This window comes from Delphinapterus leucas, chromosome 17 (genome assembly GCF_059928025.1).
Source record: "Delphinapterus leucas isolate spDelLeu-1000000601 "Yukka" chromosome 17, BTC_Dleu_Yukka2, whole genome shotgun sequence".
NCBI classification, from domain to species: domain Eukaryota; kingdom Metazoa; phylum Chordata; class Mammalia; order Artiodactyla; family Monodontidae; genus Delphinapterus; species Delphinapterus leucas.
Genome location: NC_143145.1, coordinates 53,065,325 through 53,090,677, shown reverse-complemented (window position 1 = coordinate 53,090,677; position 25,353 = coordinate 53,065,325). Strand labels below are relative to the sequence as shown.

At 35.7% G+C, this 25,353-nt stretch overlaps 1 long non-coding RNA gene across 1 annotated transcript in view; it reads left to right on the top strand.

The window, feature by feature from the left end:
• LOC149747022 (uncharacterized) overlaps positions 1–25,353 on the top strand; it is a 190,758-nt gene that overhangs the window by 14,256 nt on the left and 151,149 nt on the right. The gene's annotated exons all lie outside the window — the stretch shown is intronic.

Genomic DNA, 25,353 nt, shown 5'->3' with positions numbered 1-25,353 from the left:
GGTTCTAAAACAATTACCAGCATAAAAATACATTAAAATTTTTAGCTGATACTTGAGGAAACCAGCACTAGCTAGCGTTCCTACTGATGCTAGTATTCAAAGAGAGGCGTGACAAAACCATGAATCTAGAAAACACCGGGTTGGAAAGATGGAGAGAAAGAACTCAAGAGGACTACTTAAGCTGTTGATGTCTTTACATGTCCCAAATATGATAATAACCATATAAGCTCCTAAAATAAGTGCAATTTTATGCAAACTTCATAATACGCCTAGTAAGAGGTAAATTTTTACTTTATGTTATAGTTTATTTTTATTTTTATTTTGGTAAAATGTCCCATAACGTAAAATTTACCATTTTATCCATTTTAAGTGTATCATTTATTGGTGTTAAGTCCATTCACAATGCTGAGCAGCCATTGCCATTATCCATGTTAAGACCTTTCTTATTATCCCAAGCAGAAACTACTCACTAAACAATAAGCCCTTATTTCTCCCCTCCCCTTAGCCTCCGGTTCACTCTATTCTATTTTCTGGGTTTATAATTTGCCTATTCTAACTACCTCATATAAGTGGAATCATACAATATTTGTCCTTTTGTGTCTGGCTTCTTTCACTTAACATAATGTTTTCAAAGTCCATCCATGTTATAGCATGTGTCAGCATTTCATTCCTTTGTAAAGCCACACAATGTATAGTGATTTTTAGTTGCAAAACACTTTTAGTACATTGTGTTTCTATTATATTAATGATATCTAGCATATATCACTACCATATTACCTTTAGTAGATGCCCAGTTATGTGTACTATGAGTGAGCCATAATTTCATTCAGTCAAAACCCATTGATAAACATTTATTAAGTTCCAAACAGTTTTATGATTTCAAGAAATGTGGTAATGGACATAGAGGTTCATGTCTTTATGTGCTGGAGCTTTTACTTTTGATGGAAGAATTCTTGGAGTGGCATGGCATGGTATGGTTGGGTCAGAGATTATGCAGAAACATTTATAATTGGAATACATACATTGACTATAAAAACCATAAACTTCTTCAACAGATAGTATTCCTGTATTTTATGTAACCATTTATGACTATCTTAAAAATGAATGCAAGTAATATAAGGGAATCCATTTAATGTGATTTGAGCAAGGAAACATTCTCACTTTTTCATTTCTAGTTCATGGAAGAAAATTCCTATACAGAAGTATTGAAATATTTCAAGTCTCTGGATCACACATTTCATCATTTCAAAAATATTACAGAATACATCACGGATGTCAGTCAAGTCTTGTAACAACAGTGTGGAAAACTAGTAACATTTATAGCTAGTTTTTTTTTTAAGCTTCAGCAATGGATCATTTCTATCCAGCCTAATCTTAAATTTAATTAGATCAATTTTTAAAACAAAAAAGATTAATTTTTAATCTAAAACTATTTTTACTTAATATTTATGTACCTGCATTATGGTAAATATTTTATTTTATTTTTTTTTCTTAGTTTCTCTTTAGACTATCTTTTAAAATTTATTTTGAAACAGAATAATTAAAGCCCAAAGATGAGAATGTCTCATTTCAGCTAAACTAAAGAGTGTTGGAATAGCTGAAGTATGAACACAACTGGCAAAACTTTTCACTACCCTCCTTAGAAGAAGACTGTTTTGATTTGCATGGTCCAAAAAAGGAGAAAGAGATAACTTGCTGGGGATTGCATCCTGCTTTACTTAAATTAGACATTAACAGGCTAAAAGGGCAAGGGTGAAGCAACATGTTTATAACATATTTTTGAAAAGCTACTTAAAGGTGAAGGGTTGCAAGAACACAGACAGACACACCCTAGACATTTCACAACAATATTTTAAGGTATGCCTTTTCTTTGGTTGATAGGGATGGAGGGACCTATTAATAAACATTTCTCCTATTTTCTTTTGTCTTTATTCTGTCTAATCAAACCCTCATTAAAAAACAGACATAAAACAAATAAGCATTCTGACTTTTGCCTGAATAAGCAACAACAAGCTCACATCTTAAACAATGGACTGCAATGGCTATGAGACTGAGGATCCTTGGTCATTGCAACAGTAGCGGCAACAGAACCTGCTTTGTTCCTTCTGTTGTATACTGCAGAATCTGAGTAAATAGAGAGAAGTCAGTGATACCTTTAGTGCCATTTCTTATACTCCTCTCCATGATCTTTCACATTCAGGTTCTCTGGTAATCTCAATGTAGTGAAAAACAACCAGGATGCTAATACCCTCTATCCATTCACAAAACTTAATGCTTCTGAGACTTGCAGAAATAATGTTGAATCTGAATTGGTGGTACCCAATAGAGTCACTAATAATAATCTGTCAGACTCAGCAAATCCAAATTCAGATTTAAAGGCCATCAAATTTTAAAGATTACGAAGATTTTAAGATTTCATTATTTGTTATATATGGTCATATGTAAAAATTTAGGAAAGTAAAATTATATGTATAGGTTTTTAATTATAAGCTATATTCACTGGAGAATTAATGCATTTTTAAAAGGATTCATTCTGAAAAGATTACATTAGCACTTTTTTTAAACCACTACCCTCAAAAATAAATTGTGACAAATCATTGTTCATCCAAGTTTATCTCTCATCTCAAGGAAGTGAGTTGTTCTTGGGGAAATTGCTTTCATCTAATTTGTGCTTTCCTGCAGCGGATCAAGCTGAAATGAAGTGGGGTTGACATTCTTAACTATTATTACGCGCCAACATTTACCAGAATTACCTAACGATCAGTACCGAAGAGTTTTATAATAAATAAATATGTATGTCTGAGAGTCTCCACTGATACAAGTTAGTTGAGACATGGCTGGTGATCCTGTAGAAGAGATATCTAGATTATATTTCTTACATCATCTCCATATTAGAAAGCAATCCAGGATTGCAAAGCAAGGCATGAGACAGTAGCATTTGGTGTATTTTATAAATGTTTAGATTTCTAGGGAGCTTATTGGTATCATATATTATGGTAAGCACTCAAATGTAAACTTACTTTAAAATAGTAAAATATCAAGAACGTAAAAATTTCTGCAACCTAAATGGTCGGTTTGGTATTTGGCTTTATTATAGGCATTTGCAAGATATTTATTAAACAACCAAATGAACCAATACCATTTAATTTTGAAAACTGCCTTCCTAATACAAAAGAATTGGTATTCTACACAAGTTCCTTGTGATTATTTTTGTAGGTGTGATGGGAATGAATTACGGATGGCACTACCCTTTCTCCTGTTTCTTGTCTGAGGTTTTGGTAAGGTGGAAATTAGAGGTGATGGACCTTAAAGTTTGAGCAGTTCAAGACACTCAACCAGTAAGTCAGAAAGAGAAAGACAAATACCGTATGCTAACACATACACATGGAATCTAAGAAAAAAAGAAAATGTCATGAAGAACCTAGGGGTAAGACGGGAATAAAGACACAGACCTACTAGAGGATGGACTTGAGGATATGGGGAGGGGGAAGGGTAAGCTGTGACAAAGTGAGAGAGTGGCATGGACATATATACACTACCAAACGCAAAATAGATAGCTAGTGGGAAGCAGCCGCATAGCACTGGGAGATCAGCTCTGTGCTTTGTGACCACCTAGAGGGGTGGGATAGGGAGGGTGGGAGGGAGGGAGACGCAAGAGGGAAGAGATATGGGTACATATATATATGTATAACTGATTCACTTTGTTATAAAGCAGAAACTAACACACCATTGTAAAGCAATTGTATTCCAATAAAGATGAAAAACAACAACAACAGTGAGTAGAATTCAAATAAGTACTAGTAGATATAAAAATAATAAAAGAGAAATTTTGGCACTAAAAAGCAAAAAACAAGACACTCAACCAAGCACAGTCCATTTACCCAGGACAAGAAAACATATGATATTACTCTTATTTTTTCAACCACAATGGATTTGAACTTTTAGAAAATTGAAAATGCAAGATACAGATTTTATTTATTTTTTTAAGTTATTTATTTATTTATTTATTTATTTCTGGCGGCGTTGTTTCTTCGTTGCTGTGCATGGACTTTGTCTAGTTGTGGGGAGCGGGGGCTACTCTTCGTTGTGGCGCGCAGGCTTCTCATTGCGGTGTCTTCTCTTGTTGCAGAGCACGGGCTCTAGGGCACACCGGCTTCAGTAGTTGCGGCGCACAGGCTCAGTAGTTGTGGCTTGCGGGCTCCAGAGTGCAGGCTCAGTAGTTGCGGCGCATGGGCTTAGTTGCTTTGCGGCATGTGGGATCTTCCCAGACCAGGGTTCGAACCCGTGTCTCCTGCATTGGCAGGCGGATTCTTAACCACTGCGCCACCAGTGAAGCCCAAGATACAGATTTTAATAAGAAAATATTAGGCAACAGTTCTCTTATCTCTATGTCTTTTTCTGTCTCTTTTATTGTGAAGAATACAATCATAGAGAAAGCAAAATCTACATGAGTTGAAAATTTTTTCCACCTACATGCATGTTAGAGTGGATGTGTAACACCTTCACAGGGTTTGTGAAACACTATTTCAGCACAGAAATTAAATATGACACTAAAATTATCTGACACTAATTAGTCTATTGAATAAGGGGAGGAGGATTGGCATTTGGTCATCGTTTAGAAGAAAAAAAAATCATTAACCTGTTAGGCAAAATACTTGTCTTTAAATTACCTCTTAATAAATATACTAGAAAATGAAATAAAATGGCAGTACAGTGTTATGAAAGGAAAGCAATTGGGTTGATCTCAAAGTGAGTGAGTATAAAAATCAATGTTTTTTGTTTAGTTTGTTAATAATTTTATCCTTAGAGCTCTCAGGCAGGTAGCTTTTGGTCATTTTTAAGATCAATCAAAAAGTTCTAAACATTTTTAAGGTATGCAGATCACTAGGCCCTCCCCGCCTCCTTTCTCTCTTTCTTTTAATTTTTTAATTTACTTTGGAGAGTTTTGGGTACTATTTATGTTCTAATCATGTTTTTCAGCAAGTGAATTTGAACTTTGAACCTCACCTAGTTTGAATCCTACCTCTATTGTTTTCTATCTCTATGACTTAGGGTAAGTTACTTAACCACTGTGAATTGTTTCTGGATATTTAAAACAGGGAAATCACAGGGTTGTTGCGAAGATGAAAGAAGATAACATAAAAGGGAACTTATTGCAGTGTTTGAGACATAGTAAGGGTTAGTAAATATTTCCAATTTTCATCTTTCTAATTCTCGTGAGCAGTTTACAATGAGATCTCATTACCACAGATTTTCCCTAAAATTATGAGCCTTTTCCTACCCCTCTCCATTTTAAACCAAACCTTGAAATGACTGAACCTCATAGGAAGATGTCTCAATGCACGTAATCCCAGTAGCAGGAGAGGTTGAAGCTCCCACAATGCAAAGTTGTCAGGCTCTGATCTGGCAGTAGCTGTGGGAATTAGTCTTAGCTTCTATTTTTAACTCTGCAAGGAGTTGATTGGATGACCTGGGAAAACTCAGTTGGCATCTTATTTTCTTTCTGAATTTCTTTCTGCATCTTATTTTCTTTCTGAATTGTACCATTTGTCTAATCACTCTTTTCACTGACTCATTATCAGAAATGATATGAAGGTTGTTGAATTACGGTGTTGATTTCAGAGGTAATGTTATAGAAAATAGGAATTGTTCCCTTTCTTAAAAGCAATAGTTGACAATTTTATTTTTTTCTGATACAGTGTTGAAGTTCCTGGGAGAGGGAAACTTTAATTTATAAAGAGTTGTTAACATTCACTTCCTCTAACAAAAGCCTTTAAAGGTAATACTACTATCTTCCTTGTACCCCAATCTTTTTTTTTTAATATGTAACTTTTGAAGATTTTTTTAATGTTAATCAATATCATTAAGTTGTCCAAAAAGGAAAATTAATCTGTTACTCCATTGTACACCATATACAAAGGAATCTTCTTGGTATATGATATCTTTCTATTTTACTGAATCTCAATGAATTTAGAGAGTACATGTAAGAATTTTAATATTCGGAGTCTTATTCATAAATGTGCAGTACTGAGTAGATTCAATCACTAGCAACACCTTTAAACTGAAATCAAAAATAGAGCCTCAATTAACGTGAAAACTTTAGTACCAGAAACACCTGCCTATAAAAACTGCACTGTTAGTATACAGACGAGCTTTAGTATGATAACAATTTTGTTGGGCTTAAAAAGCACATAATTTTACATTTTTTCTTATTTGACTTTTTATCATTATGTGGACCATTTAGGTCTAAGGAAACAAGTACAAAAACTGCCTAAAAAGCCTTCCATTTAATATGTAAGCCGTAGTTGTCCACAAGAGAGAATTTTGTGGTGATCAACAACTCTAGCCAAATCGGCAATAATTTATTTCAGTTGGTAGAGTCTAATCATGTGTACCTAACTATGTTCTTTTAAGTAAAAAGTGTAAAACATTTTTAGTAGTAAGTTTGTCCTGAATTTCCAAATCAATATTTTTAATCCCTGTTTGAATACTGAATTCATTAGCTATTCACCAAAGGCTTGAGGCATAGATTTTGGGCATAGTCTGCTTCTAAGATGAGATGTAGCAAACAGTCTAAATTCCTGTTTTAAATATACATGTGCATACACGTATATTATACAAAACTTTATATACAGACATTCCCCGAATTACAATGGTTCGACTTACCGATTTTTCAGCTTTACCATGGTGCGAAAGTGATACTCGTTTAGTAGAAACTATAGTTTGAATTTTTTCAAAGTATACTTTGAATTTAGAGTAGAAACTATACTTTTCCCAGACTACTGATAAGCAGCATGATGCTCTCTTGTGATGCTGGGCAGCAGCAGCAAGCCACGCCTCCCACTCAGCGACTGGATCACAACTGACACACTTAACAACCGTTCTGGTTTTCACTTTCAGTACAGTATTCAATAAAACAAATGAGATAGTCAACAGACTATTATAAAATAGGCTTTATGTTGATGATTTTGCCCAACTTTAGGCTAATGTGAGTGTTCTGAGCACCTTTAAGGTAGACTAGGGTAAACTATGACGGTTGGTAGATTGGGTGTAGTATAAGCATTTACAATTTATGATATTTTCAATTGATGTTGGGTTTATCAGGATGCAATGCCATAGTAAGTTAAGGAAGATCTGTACTTTATGTGTATTATATATATTAATTATATTTAGCCAATTATGTGTGTAAATATATATATGCATATATATGCATGTATATATGTCTGTTTTCATGAACATTTGCCTTCTCTTTCAAATATTTGATTATATTTATTTTTTTATTTTTTGATCATATTTAAAATAAACAGAGAAGTTCTTGGAGAAGCATTTGAAGAATCTTTGTTTCCAGAGTCAACTTTTGCAAAGAAAACTTAGTTTTTCACTAGCTGTTTATTTTTCAATAGTTAAAAAAATATTTTTAAAATTTCAAAGTGATTCTTTAATATATGAATACGAATATGTATTTACTTCAGGCACTATATATGTGATTTATACATATGTGTATTTATATATATTTAGATGTTTTTAAACCTGATCTTACTGGGTTATAACTACTATCCAATTATGTGAGAATAGTGATATTGTTGCCTTTCAGCTTGGAACATGCTTCTGTTTCATTTGATTATATTTTATCCATTAAGTGCTCTGGCCTTCCATTAGCTCTTTTGCTTTGAGGAATACATTTTATAGTGTATTAGAAATAGTCTTCGATTTTTCATGCCATAATTTTCCAGTGTCTCACAAAATCCTAATTTGGAATGTTCTGACTTGAATGGTGTCTCAGAATAGAGACTTGTCCCTTTTGGAATCATCAGATCTGTTGGTTAGGTACAGTAATTCTTATTTTTTCTGTTGGAGAGAGGGAGGAAGGAAACTGCACTATGGAACTTTCCAGTTTTTTTTTCTTTTTTCTTATGCTTATACCAAAAAAATGCACTCTTCTAGTAAAACTAGAAACATGAGTGTGGCAGTTACATAGTTCCAAATGAGGACAACCTAATATATTGTAATTTTTTCAAGTAAGAGAATAACCCAGGTAGTATACTATTAACTAGATTTTTTAAAATAGCCATTTGTTGATTAATAACTCTATTCTTTTTCCATTCTTAGTTTCATAACAATTTTACACAAAGGCTTATATTAACAAATACCATCAGTTGTATTGTTGGTTTCCTCTTGCTTTCTGATTAGTTCTATAATTTAAAAATGCTTAAAGTCCAGACTTCTCAACTAGAAAACATAAGCACAGTCAAAGCAGTGTTTTTAAAATTAATTCTGGAATATATTTCTTTTGATGGTAAAGACATATAAGATTACAGATGTGTATGTTTGGATGCTATATAAATAAAAGTAATATGATTAATCATGTATTAATTTATACTACCAGAAATTCCCTCTAAATCCTTTCTAGGACACAAATATTTATGACATTTCTATATTGTTCTCATTTTATTATTTTAATGAAATATTATACAGGTAGTATTTCATAAAAACACTGCATCAATTGTAATACTAGTTTAGGAATTTTAATTTAGTATGTAAATATACTAACTTCTGTTGAAATTGCTATATATAGCTTAGGGTCAAAATGAATTTGAAGGTTATTAGTGTTATTATTCTGGTTTTTATTAGCTGCTGTCTCAAATTAATTATACAGACAAAAATATCCCTGGCTTAGAGTTTCTGCACTATTAATGACATACCGAGATGTCTCTTGGGTATCAGTAAATGATATATTTTAGAGCATAACTTATGAAATGACTTGCCGGTTGGCAGACCACCTTTGACAATAAAATATATTTGATAGTCTACCTTTGCAAATTCATTGTACCACACAAATGTGATCTTGGTAATTGACATATGACTATTAAGCTTCAATCATTCTCCATAATATTCCTATTACCAATTATTAACAGAATAAAGGGGAGATAACAATTCTATAGTATTTATTCAGATTTTTATTGAAACTCGAGTATAATCTATATTTCTATAGTGCATTTTTAATCTAACGCCTCACTTAAGCAGAAGGAAGTGTTCTAGAGATTTGTTATCGCTTTTAAATGAAGTAATCTTTAACTATCTTTTATTTAAAAATACTAAAAATGTTTCATGGTCTTTAATTAAATATAAATATTGGAATTGTCTATGAAACTTTTGAAATGGTCAATCACATAAAAATATAGGGATATCCTTTAAAGCAGGGGTCCACAACCCCCTGGCTGTGTTAGGAACCCGGCCGACCAGCAGGAGGTGGGCGGCGGGCGAGCTAGCGAAGTTTCATTTGCTGCTCCCCATGGCTCGCCATCGCTGGCATTACAGCCTGAACCAACTATCCTCCCCCGCTCACCCTGTAGGTGGAAAAATTGTCTTCCATGAAACCGGCCCCTAGCTCCAAAACAGTTGGGGATCACTGCTTTCAAGCATATGAATTTCTAATATATTTATTTAGGTTATATATGCTGAACTATTTTTTACATAATAGCTCATAGGTAACCTTCACTATTAAGTATTTTATGATGCTGAGAATCGGAAACAATACAGGAACTAACAAATTAAAATTGTTTTTTCTAAAATGTCAAGTGAGAAGAGAAGAACGTTAAATAATAAATACAGCATATTCACAACTTGGTTTTGAATATCACACACATAGAGAAAAAAGACCCAAAGAAAATTTAAAAATTATTTATCAATGGTTAACTCAAGAAATAAGAGAGTCAGGTCAGGGCGACCTTTACTTTCTCCTGTTCTTATTCTGTATTTCCAAATTCATTGCAATATGTATGTATTACTTTTAGAACTGTTTAAGAAGAAATGTGTCAGTTTGGATAATTTTTTTTTTAACATCTAAACATTGCTGAGTGTTGCTAAAATGTTCAGGTTTTATGTAGCTTTCTGGAAGATCTAGCTGGCCATAAAAAACTGAATATATTAGAGGAGGGGGAGTTTTCCCATCTTGAAATAATAATGATAAATAATATTTTTAAAGCATTAAATAATTTTCAAAGCATTTTTGTATACATTTTCTCCTCAGACCATCCTAACTCTCTAGAGTTGGTAGAAAAAGGATTATACTCATTTTGCCCAGGGTGGGGGTTGGAGGGTGGGAATTGAAATTCATGAAGTTTAGCAAATTGCCCATTTAAGCCGTGCACAGTTATTAAGGCAGGGCCAGAATTCTAACCCGTTTCATGCCATGGCCCATCTAGTGCTTTCCTCTATGCTGTAGGAACTGGACATATTTAAGAGGTAAGCACAAAAATGGAAATAGGTCTGAATCTTGCTCTAGTTACAAATTTGCCTATAGACCTCACTGGAGCCTGAACCACGAAAATCTATATGAATTTCTTTCTTCAACCCAAAGAAATGGCCATGTTAAATAATTCCTAGGTTTAATTTTAAAATATCTATACTGTCTGTTTTTTCACCATATTCCAGTTTGTGTATCTTGTGTCTATCAACTACTCCAAAGAACCATGCTTCCTACCTAAAGGATTGCATTGCTTAATAAACAAACATTGACAATTCTGATGCTAACCTGAATTAAATAATATACCAATCATTTATGAGATCCGCCTTAGTATTTTTACACTCCTGAAATATCATCTCTATAACCTGCTTTTTAAAATAGTCTGACACCTACCGAATACTCTTTCACTTCCTACAAGAAATCAAGAAAAAGAAAGCATTTGTGTTTTTAATTTTAGTGAAGGGTTCTTGATTTATGAATTAGTCATTTAGTGTCATTTGAATTTCAAGTGTGCCTCAAGTAGTTGAGGTTCTTTCTGTATGACTTCTCCAGAGTTTTCACATATCATCATTAATTTCATCTTTCACTTGGGATTAGTAAAAGAAAAGGTTTATTTACTACTATTTCTTAGTTTTCTTCATTTCAAATATTCAGTGCCTTATCAAAAATAATATTATAGTCTTATTACTGTTCATTGATAACAGATAATACCAAGAAATTGTGATTCTGGTTTTCAGTTAAAAAAACAAAATGAGAAACTAAAGAAATAATTACTATAACAATTTTTTTCTTCATTTAGCTAATCAGATATTCACATCAGTGAGTGTTAGATTTTGAGACTATGAATCCCAATACTAAATGTTTTATATATTCAGAGAAGTGAAAACTAATAATTATTATGCTTCCTCTGTGCTAAATACTGTTTTAAAACCAACTGGAATCCCCCCTCACAACAATCCTAAGATGTAGGTACTCTTTGCACCTATTTTACAGCCGGACAGACTGAGGCACAGAATGATTAAATTATTCATGGTCACACAGCTGGTAAGGCACAGATACAGGATTTAAAATCAAGTCTGTTTTTGTGAGAGTCCACATTCCCAACCCCTGTAATGAAAGCGTGTGATCCCTACTATTTGCTATATACCCATTTACTTGCTTTGTGGAAAGAAAGGGAGTGAGGGAAGAGGAGGGAAAGGGAGGGAGGGAAAGAGGAAAAGAAGGCGGAATGGAGGGAGGCAGGAGAATTGTCAAAATTCTGCCAGCTTGTTGATACTCTTTGTTATTTCTTATAATAAGGTTGAAATTAAGGACTTGTAGAGATTTACCTGGAATAAATAATTTTAAATTTCCTTAAGGGAAGTCTCTGGTAATATTATCAGACGGAGACAGCAAGTGAATTTCTGTTTAATTCTATTCATAATTAAAATGCTATATCAGGCTCATATTTGGAACAGACACAGTTCTGGTAATTCTCATAGTAATGATTCTACATTTTCTTAAATTTGTTATCATTTTCCTCACCCTCAGCACTCTCGGCTTATTTAATTTTAGTACCTACTCTTTTTCAAAAGTCCATACATTTTAGTTAGGCTTAAATCATAGGAAAATTGAAGAAAGTTTAGAGCCTGTAACAGAAGGAAACCACCCCCTTCCCACCCCGAGAGCCCAGCTCTGTCCATTTCTATCAGAGCTACACCACCAAGAATGGAGGAATTATTCTGATTGGTCAGATTTATGACACATTCTGTTACATAGGGTGACTGTATTCGTTTCGAGGTACAGAGCAACAGTTTCACATTTCTTCTTGTCCGTTGCCTGGTCCTGTGAAAGCAGGTAAGTGGAGTGAAGGTCCTCAAAACCTAGACCTCAGTCTCTTGTTCCTGTTCCATTCCATTCACCAGGGTGAGCTTAATCCAGCAGAAGAGTGAGCTCTTCTGTGTTTCGCGGGATGTTTCCATGCAGATGAGTCAAGTTCCATTTTGAGCCGGAAAATCTTGCATGCTCCCTTATCAACTTCTTCCTTTTCTGAGTATGTACTCAGAAAATGGTAACATGCCCCCAGTAAGCCTTTACCACAGCTCTGACTCAGGGTTATTAGGAAGTAATTCCAAATCTCAGACATGTTCTGTATTTTAATCAACAGATAATTTGTACTTATAGTTAACATTTACTCTGGATTATTCACGTGTTCTTATGCAGTTGGAACCTATTTCTGTCTTCATGTGCTTAAAGCTAGGATGAGTACGGATTTTAATCAAGATAATTTAGAAATTTTATTAAGTGTTTTTTATGTGGCAGGCACTGTTCTAGGTACTGGTGATAGAGTTTTAAACAGAGTGGTTACAATCCACACTCTAAGAAAGGGTACTTAACATTAAAATTCAAACAGGAAAGATGTACAGAAATCATACGCAAAAAACCAGAGTCAGTTTAATATGCATGGTTGGCATCTTGGGGATAGAAGAAATCTAACACAAGGAGTTTTACAAGACTGATGATATATAGTCACTTCAGTTGAACTTTGTTTTATTTAAAACAAGCAACTTTTTTTCAAACCAAGTAAAAAAATTATTGACAGTGATTGTGCAACTTTATAGCTCCTTATTTTAGTAAAGAGAGGGTGCTTTGACTTATGATACGAGGCAATTTCAGTATTTTGATAAACTAACCTGCAGCATTTTAGAAATTAAGCTTTTACATTGATGGAAATTCTGATATTTGCCCATCAGTTTTATTGCATGCCTCCAAAATTATATTTTCCAATTTTAAATGAAAAACTGGCATATTATCTGTTGACACTACAGTTCCAAGTTTTATCATAGGAAAAGGGGGGTGAGAGGAATCCCCAGCTCAAAATCCTATCCAAATTTGAATTCTGAAAGTCTTTTTTTCATTGATTAGTAGATGTTGGTATCACATTATTTGCAATGACAGAGGACATTGTCAGGTGGTTATTAGCATTCACTGCAGCACCGGCTTCTGAGAATGTAGTAGTTTTTTTTTTAAACCACGTTGTCTCCTCTTGATGCATGACTCCAACTCTAAAAATATCTTGACTCATTCATACATCATACATTCAAGAAATAATTACTGATCGCATATACTATTCCAGATACCAGGCTGGTCACTAGGGAGTCAAAATGACTAAGGCACAGGCTTGGCTGTCAAGGAGACCCCAAGGTAGTGAATCTTTGCTTCTTACTCTTCAAGTGGCATTGATCCCGTGTAATCAGAAGTAATAGGGAATTAAGTAGCATTCATATTGTAATGAAATGTAGATGGAGCAGGGGATTTTCCAAAATCAGGCTTAATCAGAGATAGGGCAGGAATGTTCTTTGGGATTTTTCCTTGATGAGCATTGTTAACTATCCTTGAGATGCAATAATAGAAGTCACTGAGTAATTTATCAATTTGGTTTCCTATGGGAACCAAGATGAAGGACGTTTTCTCCTTTAGTCATTGACTTTCTACAGAGATAGCGAAGGCGCTTCAACTTTCCCAGACAAGAAATCACCAGTAAACAGCAGTGATGGTAGAGGTGGGTTATTTACTACCATGGGGTTGAGAATATTAGTGAGCTGCATTTTGACCACTTGTCAAACATTTTGACATCTTGGAACAGAAAGTGTTATTTAAATATAAAAAGCATTTTCTGTTGAATTGCTGTTAGTCATCCCTATGAGGAAATGACCTATGAAGTAATAGATCAGGAATAAGATTGATTTCTGCTAAAGAGTCCTTAAAGTAGCTACATGTTTCAATTTGTGGGTTTTTTTCAACCATTTGTAAGTTACCACAGTAAAAACCCCATATAAAAAGCTATCTGAACTTACTTTCCAGCATTCTTTCCTGGGCTTTCTCTATCTTTCCCCCTCTCCCTCTCTCTCAGATCAGAAGGAGAGCAATGGGCCTGAAGCTTTAGCGAGAATCAGAAGGCTTGTCAAAACAATGATTTCCAGAGCCTCCGCTGGGAATTTGCATTTCTAGCAAGTTTCTAGGAGAAACTTCTGCTGCTGTTACTTATTTGATGAACCACTGCTCAAGTAAAAGGACTGGGAATTTAGGAAGTAGAAAGATGGAGAGCTATGAAAAGCTGAAGTCAGCCTCTGATCTTCTTCACCAAGCTGCCCAAGCTATTGGGAAGATCATCACTAGTGCCTTAGGGAAGCGTATTGAAAGTCACAGCGATTAGAATGGGCATCATCAGAAAATCTACAAGCAACAAATGCTGGAGAGGGTGTGGAGAAAAGGGAACCCTCTTGCACTGTTGGTGGGAATGTAAATTGATACAACCACTATGGAGAACAGTATGGAGGTTCCTTAAAAAACTAAAGATAGAATTACCATATGACCCAGCAATCCCACTACTGGCACATACCCAGAGAAAACCAGAATTCAAAAAGACACATGCACCCCAATGTTCATTGCAGCACTATTTACAATAGCCAGGTCACGGAAGCAACGTAAATGCCCATTGACAGACGAATGGATAAAAAAGACGTAGTACATACATAAAATGGAATGAACTTGGGTCATTTGTAGAGACGTGGATGGACCTAGAGACTGTCATACAGAGTGAAGTAAGTCAGAAAGAGAAAAACAAATATCGTATATTAACACATATATGTAGACTCTAGAAAAATGTTACAGATGAACCGGTTTGCAAGGCAGAAATAGACATAGATGTAGAGAAGAAACGTATGGACACCACCGGGGGAAAGCAGGGCAAGGGTGGTGGTGGTGGGATGAATTGGGAGATTGGGATTGACATGTATACAGTAATATGTATAAAATAGATAACTAATAAGAACTTGCTGTATAAATAAATAAATTCATTTAATTTAATTAAAAAAAAAAGTAATCGGCCCTCCTCTGAGTAAGTGATTGGCCGAGGGCATCATGTAGAACACTCTTGACTGTCCTACTCTTAAGCCCAGCTTTGCAGTGAATGAGCCATTTAACCTCTCTTTACCCCAGTCTTTCTCAGATTCAAAATAGTAACAGTAATTTCCCTTCCCTCTTGTTAAAAAACAAGACAAAACAAAAATGCAAATCCTGATGGTGCTTTCCCTTTGTGGAAAATTCTTTGGATTTATCCATCTATTTCTCTGATGTAGTAAAGAAGAAATTTAGCAAAATTTCTCTCTGTCCATAAAGATTTTAGGCTTCTAAGCTTAACTCTTTAGCGAAAACTCCCAAATGCCTGCTCTCCACTGCCTGGGGCTAGACATTTCCTTGATTCTGTCTAAGACGTGGGAAGCCACAAGGGAACAAGTACTTAAAGAGACTCTAAAAAGCCCTATCTATTCTGCACCCCCTTCACCACCACCAGCTCTCCAGTTTATCCACTGCTCTTCTCACTCTTCCCACACCAGGAACACCAGCCTCTTACCTTGTACTTTCAGCACTCAACGTCCTCCCATCCAAAGGCCCTTGCATGTACGATTTCATCTTCCGGGAATGTTCTAGAAAAGCAGTCCATACACATATAAACAGAATATGATACTAGAGGTTATGATAATAGGATATGGCTACCTTCCAGTTTCTGGTCAAATGTCACCACATCAGTGAGACCTTGATCATCCTATAAAAAACAACTGTTGTGCATCCCCATGCAGGTGCACACATTAACCTACACATGCTCCATTCCATCTCTGATATATTTTTCTCCATATGTTTGTTCCCATCTGCCAAACAATATATCAATATTTTGGTATTGGTTTATTTTCTCTCTCTTCCCTAGGTGGAATGCGAATTCCGTGCAGGTAGAGTCATGGTTTTTTCACTGCAGAACCTACAACCATCATTGGCACATAAGAGTCGCTCAGTAAATATTTCTAGAGTGAAAAAAGGAAAGGTGATATATCCTTACGTTAGATTATCCAGTGCAAATTTTGGTATCTTTTGCATTACTTGCTCAAATGATCTTATACTCCAGTCATACTTACCTATTGGCAGTTCTTTAGAACCACCATTGCTCTTTATGCCCTCTCGTCTTTTTTAAAATTTTATTTTATTTTTTTAACATCTTTATTGGAGTATAATTGCTTTACAATGGTGTGTTAGTTTCTGCTTTATAACAAAGTGAATCAGCTATATATATGCATATATCCCCATATCTCTTCCCTCTGCGTCTCCCTCCCACCCTCCCTATCCCACCCCTCTAGGTTGTCACAGGACATATATACACTGACTACCAAATGTGAAATAGATAGCTAGTGGGAAGCAGCCACATAGCACAGGGAGATCAGCTCTGTGGTTTGTGCCCTCTTGCTTTTTAAATCTTGCTGTAGCCTCTGCCTAGAATGTTCGTTTCTGAAACTTTTTTGTTGTCTTTCACACTTCTACATTTCCTTCAAAACACAAATCAGGCGTCCTGTTCTTCAAAAATATTTCATGATAAACTCGTTCTTTCTCTGTGTCCTCCTTCCCACCCTGGCACCCTATCCTGGCACATATCTACTCATTATGTTATACTATTCTGTCCAGTTGAAACCCCTCCCAGCTTTACCAGAGACCACTTGAAAGCAGGGACTGCTTCTGACATCCAAAGCACAATGCCCCAATGCCTGGCATATGACAGCTACTCATAAATGATTAATAAATGAACAACATTCCACCTTATTCTTTTTTCTTATCATAAGAAGCTACGCTTCATTGCTTTAAACTTCTAAAATTGCCCTGAGGGATATAGTAGTAATGAGTGTTCCTGAAAATCAGGAGAATGGGCACTTACGATAAGTAGCTTGAAGATCAGCCAAGTGAAAACTGGAGTAGCTCCCAAACGAGGAAGAGGAGTGAGGCATTCAAGCTTCTTTAGGAGTAGCAAGTAGCAGCGATGCTGGTGTTCACACTGCCATGAAGAAAACCACTGCCGTGTGAAGCTCCTGACACGAGTAAATATGTAGTGCCTCTGAGGTATGTGACAGTATGTGAGAGTAGATCATGACAAAACTCTTCAGCAGCCTTGTTTCTGGGTTTTACCTCATCCAGCATCACTTGGTGTACGTTGAGGTAATGCACAAATTTTACTAGGTAATTAGTCAGGAATTATTCCTCTAGGGTAGAAAGATGCTATGTTACTCCAATCGTGTTGCTATAACAAAATACCACCAACTGGGTAGATTATAACAACAGCAATTATTGCTCACAGTTCTGGAGGCTGGGAAGTCCAAGACTGAGGTGCTAGCATGTTTGCCTTCTGGTGAGGACCTTCTTCCTGGTTCATAAGCTGACACCAACTCCCTGTGTCCTCACATGGTAGAAAGGGCAGGGGATCTTTCTGGAGCCTCTTTTATAAGGCATTAATGTCATTCATGATGGTTCCATTGTTACGACTCAAGCACTTCCCAAAGGTCCACCTACTAATACTATCACATTGGGCATTAGGGTTTCAACATAGGAATTCAATGTATAGAACATTCAGACCATAGCAGATACTTGGGACTCGAAGCTTGTTCTAAACTTTATAGCCGGGAAGACTCTGTGAAGCTAGTATGTGTGGCTGAGTCATGAATGTTTGAAGATGATAAAAGACCCATCCCAGCAGAAAAATCCTACACACAACTGAGAAACCACTGGGCATTGTGAATGAGTGTATGCCTTGGCAGAAAGATTTTACAGCTGTTCCTCCTCACATCTGTGAATTATGTATGATATTGCAAGAGGACTTTTAAAATATGAGCAATTTGGAGCAAAAATGACAGAAAAGAGAAGTGCAAAGGTACAAGGTGAGTGAGTATTGAAAGGCAGAAGTGGTATATTGGTAGGCCTGGAAATCAACTGTGGGTAATTTAAGTTGATTAAATGTAGCATAGAAAATGTACAAGAAAAGGTTGAGGGGATCAAATTAACAGGCAAAAGAAACAATTTTCTCAACAGTAACATTTTTGCCAGATCAAAGTGAAAGCAGTCCATAAGAGATTGAGAAAATGAGTCTATTTTCTCATTCCTTTGTCATGTGACCAAGGAATAAAATAATTCCTTGGTCACATGACTAGATCTAAGGTGAAAATTAGAAGTTTATCTCCATATAAGGAGGCAGTCATTCTCAGGAAATAACATTTAATTTGAACAAGAAAGAGGAGATCAGAGGCATGAACCAAGAGATAAGAACTTGTCTCACTTATTTGTAAACTATGGGGCCCAACTGTGGAACAAGAATCAGTATCGAGGCTGCAGAGAACAAAGTTGTATTTGGGGTCTTAATAATTGCAATCCTGGAGAGACAGATTCAGGTAAAACCCAAAGATGTTTTGTGGAAGAGAAAGAGTCAGGGACTTATAAAGATAAAAGGTACAAGGTTGTTAAAGCTGTCTGGCAGGCATTATGATTGACTCTGACGCAGGAAAGGAAATATTTGTCCTTAAGGGATTCTCTGTCACAAGTTATTTTAGGGTAAGGGTCCGATAAGTATCTTGAGTTTCTGGAACGTGGGCAGATGCTCTGGATGCCTGTGTCAAAGCAATAGGTAGTCAAAAGTTCAGGTTCCATCTCGGCTGAGATGTGCCTAAGTCACACGTCCTCAGTGGCTTCCTCAGAGGCTCCATTTGAGAGAGCTCTCCCTACCAATAATGACTCCATTTCTATTTTCCTTTCACACAACTTACCTTCACTCCTCAGATTTGTTGGGAACTGATAAGCATATTCTCACCATAGTACTTGTTGTCGCTCACTTGCATTAGAGTGTACCGTATCCAACATCAATAACTGATAATATTGAGTTTTGTTGTATTTTTCTCAAATTCAGAGTTATTTATTTTAAAGCATCAGTAAGCAAAGTATGGCCTACAGGTCAAATCTATTCTTGGGCTAAGAATGGTTACTGCATTTTGAAAAGGTTGTAAGAAAAGAAAAAAGGCAAAAAAGGAAGAATATGTGTTCGAGACCTATGTAGGTCATAAAGACAAAAATATGTATTACCTGGAGGGCTTAAATTTAAGGGGATAAAGTTGATATTCACATTCATTATATATATATGAATATAATAAATATATTATGAATAACAACTGAACATAATAAATGTATATACTGAATGCAAAGGTTTATATAGACACAGTTAATTATAAGAGAACAATTTTGTCTTACACATTGTAGAATTTCACACCCTAAAGGGTGGATTTCTAGATAAGAGAAAGAGAAGATATATATTTACCAGTTTATAGTTCATTGAGGACAAGAAGGAAGAGGATTGAGGCAAGTTCACTTCATTTTTGCAATTACAACATTACAGAGGAAAATGAAGTAAAAAATGTGAAACAGAAGCCTGATTGTGGAAGATGCATGAAGGGAATGAATAAGGCAATGAAAGGGTATAAACTGCTTTGAGAGCTCTGATACCAGGAGGAAAGTGGAAAGTAGTAATGTATGTCCCTGCAGGTATTTGTAGATTGTCTTACACTCTGAGATTTCTCTGCTGCTGCCCCTCCTCTAAACAAGTGTCAGAGAGGATTGGAGCTCTAGCTTCACAGCGCTTGCTGACTTTTCAAGAGAAACATTGCACAGATAGACCCACAGACATACTTAAATAGATATCCACAGCTCTGTTGGATGTGTAGTATTTAGCTTCTTCGGTCTGTGTGTGAAACACTTCTAACGTGCTTCCCCTACTCCAATGGCCACAGGGCCACCAGTTTTCAACCTGTTTTCTCTGTCCTGTTAAACACACCTCTTTTTCTAGCAGCTGAATGGGAAGGAAGACCCCCCCCCTTCAGTTGTTATCTTCCTCGGAAACTGTTCATTCTAAACGAATTCTCACATTTCCCTTCTGAATCTATCTACCATCTCCCTCTATGTCTAAACTCCTCCTGATAGCCAAATTTATTGAGCGCTTAAATGTATACCAATTACCCTTTGTCAGTGGCGTTTAACCCTCACACATATTATCCACATTACACAGGCAAATATTCAGACTTAGAGAAAGTAAGAAACTTGCCAAAAGTTGCACACTTAACAAGTGACATGTCTATGATTCAGGCACAAAAGGTTTGAGCCCAGAGGCCATGCTCTTAATCGTGAAGTTAAGCCCTCTGGGAAGAAGTTAACACCTGTTCAAGGGAAATGGAGGGTCTATACCAGCTCCCTTATTTATACCAGCCGCCAGAGGGGAAAGTTTAACAGAAAAGTGTTCCCATTTAATTTTTCTATTTCTTTAACCATTGAATTAAACAATAACACATCCTTCTTAAATGTAATCTCTGTTTGATTCAAGCTTTCTGATTATTTCAGAAACTTCAGTGAATAGTTTATATCTTCATAAATTTTTTCTTTAATTTCAGAACTTTGTGAGAAGGAAAATGTTATTTTCTTTTAAGTGATTAGATAATTTTATAATATTCTATACTAAAAAGTATGCTTATAGATATAGTATAGTATATATAAAATTCTATGTATTTAATGTATACTTTTGTTAAAGCATTATAAAATAACAACTGAATTGTACTCAAATAAATACATCATTATTCCTCAACATTGACTTGATGTGCACTATAGTTCATATTTTTTTTTTTTTTTTTTTTGCAGTACGCGGGCCTCTCACTGTTGTGGCCTCTCCCGTTGCGGAGCACAGGCTCCGGACGCGCAGGCTCAGCGGCCGTGGCTCACGGGCCCAGCCGCTCCGCGGCATGTGGGATCTTCCAGGACCGGGGCACGAACCTGCGTCCCCTGCATCGGCAGGCGGACTCTCAACCACTGCGCCACCAGGGAAGCCCCTATAGTTCATATTTTTTTTCTGATTAGTTCAGAATTATCAAATTAGAGAATTATCATTTTGAGACTGGTTTTTACTAACTCTAACTTCCATGTTCCTAATGAATAAACTAAGCTTTATTTATCCTTAATATTTTCTGACCTCTTCACCTCAACTGAAATCTCGATTGTTTCAAATGATTCCCTTACCATGTCCACCACAAATTTAGCTTTCTCTTTCTCTCGTATAAGAAGAGCCAGCCTGCTTCTTACATTTATGCCACTTTCTGATTATTATTTTGTAATCTCTGTATTCCCCTAATTTTAACTTACTGTTAGGAAGTAAAGTTGGCCCTCTCTCTATTCAAACCACTCCTGTATCCTCCAGAACCAGTGCCCACTTATACTTTGCTGAACGAGGTCAACTACAGTTCACCAAGCTTACCATTTTTTAATTTTAATTAATTAATTTTAAAATAATTAATTTTATTGAAGTATAGTTGATTTACAGTGTGTTAGTTTTACGTGTACAGCAAAGTGATTCAGTTATACATATACATATATCTATTCTTTTTCAGATTCTTTGCTCATATAGGTTCTCATAGACCAAGCTTACCAATTTTATACTTTCATTGCCTGTCTTCATCTGTGCCATGACCTCATTTCTCATTCACATCTGAAAATTAAACTTTCAGAACTCTATTGCAACAACGATCAGTGGTCTAATGAACTTGTATAAGATGACCACAAGTTGAAATATTGTAAACATTAGTAATATAAAAGTCCAACTACTGTCTGTTCTGCAAATGAATATATGTTTCATACTAAATATATGTTTAATACGAAAAGTTTCACCATGGTAGTGTGAGTCTTTCCAAAATTTATTACATTCCTATTATATGCCAAGCACTGACTTACTCTTTGATTTCATTTTTCCCCGCATTTTGTTTTCCAAACACAGAATGACAACTTGGTGAAAAAACCCTGTGGTATATACCAAATACCAAGATATGCATCCTCTGCCCATCCTCATTTGTGTATTCCCACTCATCCCATCATAATTAGATTCTGCCACTTTTCTCCTCAGCCCTGTAATCGTCTCATGTCTACTCACTTCCCACCTCTTCCCCATCTTTTAATCTCAAATACAGTTCATACATACAGAACGTCACCTGAATGATGTTCATTACTGATGGCTGCTTGCTTTCTTAAGAATGCTTAAAAGATGCAGTGTTGAAAGAGAAAACTGTCACCACCTGCTGACTTGTGCCCAAAGTCTCAGAGGCTGAAACTCCTGCTTTCATAAATGGGGAGGCCCAGCACAGAAGTGAAATGAAGAAGTGCCATAAAAGAGCTTATGAGCCTTTTAAAGACTCCCCAGGAAATATACACACACACATACATGTACACAAGATGTTCAGTGTGATTTCAGAGAAATTCTCAGACACCTCATATGTCTTGAACACTGGGTAAGACCTCTGCTTCCAGACATTCTAAAATTTACTCTTGAATAATGCAACCCAGAGAGCTGTGTACTTGGACCAAATTACTTATATCCTTTATAGTATTATTTCTGGCAAATTACCCCATCCGCTTTTGGCTTGCATAACAGACAATTACAAGAATTTCTTTTCTATCTATTGGTAGAGGTCGTCTTCCATCACATCCTTTATACAAAGACTATATAAATGCACGTAATGTCTTACATATTATTTCACAGTGTTAACAGATACTTGGTGTCCAATGTAGAATAACATGAACTATGGGCTAATAATGTTCTATAAAGAATAAAGTAGTTCTTTGTAAACTAGACTGTTTATATATTTCATGCACACTCTGTTTCCCAGTTATTCTCTCTTATTGCTTAATAACTTCTTTTGATGTCTTTTCTATATCATTTGTACTAAAGTGAAACAAAGCAAGATGTTTTTGATTGCTCCATACCTGGACAAAAGTGTTAGAATGGAAGCCTAGAGGCTGCTATGGTGGTAGCAGTCATAATGAAAATGAGAGAACCCCTAAATGGATGTGGTTTTCCTGCTTCAATTACCTGGAGATTGTTTTCCAGTGCTGACACCAGGATGTTCTGAATTTTGCTTTAGTGAAAGGAATTAGTGTTTCCTCTACAGTTTTAATTATAATTTTGTTTCCTCTAAAATTGCTATGTAATTTCATTGACCATTGAATTAATACAAAGTGAACTCCTTGGCCTGGCCCTCCAGGCACTTTAACTGTTCTAACCTATCACTGCCCCTCCATCACCTCCCCTTCTCCTACACATGGGCCTGTGCTGCCATCAAACTGCACAAACCTCTCTTCTCTCAAGTGCTGGGGAGTTTTCTAATCTCTGTGTCACTTTTCATTCTGCTGATTATGTCAGGAATTGGATTTTCTTAGATGCGATGCATATTAAATCTACTTTACATGTATAACATGCTTATATAGTTAATAAATTTGACAAAAAATTATTAAATGATACCTAATGATGACTACGTCAGAAAACCATATATATATATATGCTTTTTCATATATATTTATGTCTTTCAACACTAACCTCACCCTCTACATTCTCATAATACTTAAAATATGCTTGCTTTATGTTTTCCAGACCATTGCATGTGGTACTCTCTTTGCCTGGAGTTGTCTCCTTCCTCCGTTCTTCTACTTGCCAGCACTTCCCCATGTAATGACCCGATCTGGAGAAGACTTGTTTCTGCCCCTCTTATGGGTTTCCTTAGTACCCTATTCTAAGCTCTATTAATTCACACTGCATTGTAACTCCCTGTGCATTGTCTTACTTCATCATTGTGTCCCCAATGCCTATACAGCACCTAACGTTTGGAAAGTACTCAAATAAATGAAAGTTGGTGGCATTGAAATACATGTATAACTGGTTTAGAAGAGTTAAATGATAATTGTTATTGAAAGTCATAAAGATACTTACGCCTTTGACCCAGTAATCCAGGCGTCAAAAATTCAAATGCTTTCAGGGTCAAGCAAGTAATCTAAATGTGCAATGTTGGCCTGGGGGAAGGCAATGGGGAATACAGGTTACTGTACTTGCCTCACCTAAACACATTCAGATTTACACTTTTATAAATACTGTTGACACAAGCCAAACAAACCATAACCCCTGTCTCATTCTAAAGAAACAATTCTGTAGAGGAAAAAAAATATTCATAATAATGTTATTTGTGAATCTGTCTGTAATAAGGAAAAAAATGAAGAGAAATAGGTAGTAATAGGGAGCTGATTAAATTAAATATAGACTGTATCCATTAAATATCATGTATTCTTTAACATGAAAATAATCCCCCAATCGTAATACATGAAAAATGCTTTCGTTATTGGAAATAGTGAAGGAATAACACAAAACCCTGTGTTTCCTATAATTGCAACCATGTAAAAATGTACATCCTTGTTTAAAAAAAAAGTATTATGCAAAATGAAGATAACTATGTTAGGGTGCTCAGAATAGAAATGATTTTTTTAAAGTTCAGCATTTACTAATGCCGTCATTTTTCCAATCCCAGTCTCTGGAGAAAACTTTGGCAATATCTCTTGGAGTCTTAGAAGATGACACCTAGCAAGCAGAACCAGGTTACTTTGGGTAAAAGCTGAAGAATATGAATTGTGGGCTGAGCTACAAATAACCTTGTCATAGCAACCTCCAAAGATTTCATAGAAAAGGCATGAGTTGGATTTCTCTGTTTTTTTTTTTTTTTAAGGAAAATGACTAACAAGATCCCTTTTGAAACAGTTCCGATACAGTGAGGGATAAGATACAATAAGTTTGATAAAGAGTTTTGTTGAGAAATTGGGATAAACTGGCATAACCTTGAGATCAGAAGTCAGACTCCCTAGTGTAGCCTTAACACATTGTTTTGTGTGTGTATTGATTAGTTTTCAGTGACGTAACACTTCTGTGATGCCAATCTGCCTTCCCTGCAGATAATATTTATTTATTTAATAATAAAATATTAAGAACAATATAATGATTCTATAATGATAATAATGGTTATTATAAGTAAAAAAGTTCAATTCTCCTTGTTAAGAGACATTTAATATATTTCTCTGATTCTTTATAAAGGCTTGATTATCTGTTCTCAGGGTTCTTCTGTGATACTATATATAACCTCCTGGAAACAGAGGACTGTGGAAATACTGACAGTATCAATGCAAATCATTGTAACTCCTTCCTTGGAAAGGGCGTGTTCCATCAGTCTCATTGCCTCATTTGTTAAGCTGAATCGCCATCCTAAGTGACAGATCTTTTCAGTGTCCAAACTTCCTGCAAGGATTTATGTATTAACCCCATTCTGTTTGAGTTTAGATCAGGAGTGTCCCTTAGGTTATTTTATGAACCCAGGTTTCCTGTAGTTTGCAAAAGCTGGCCCAGCCCACTGGCAGAAAATCTA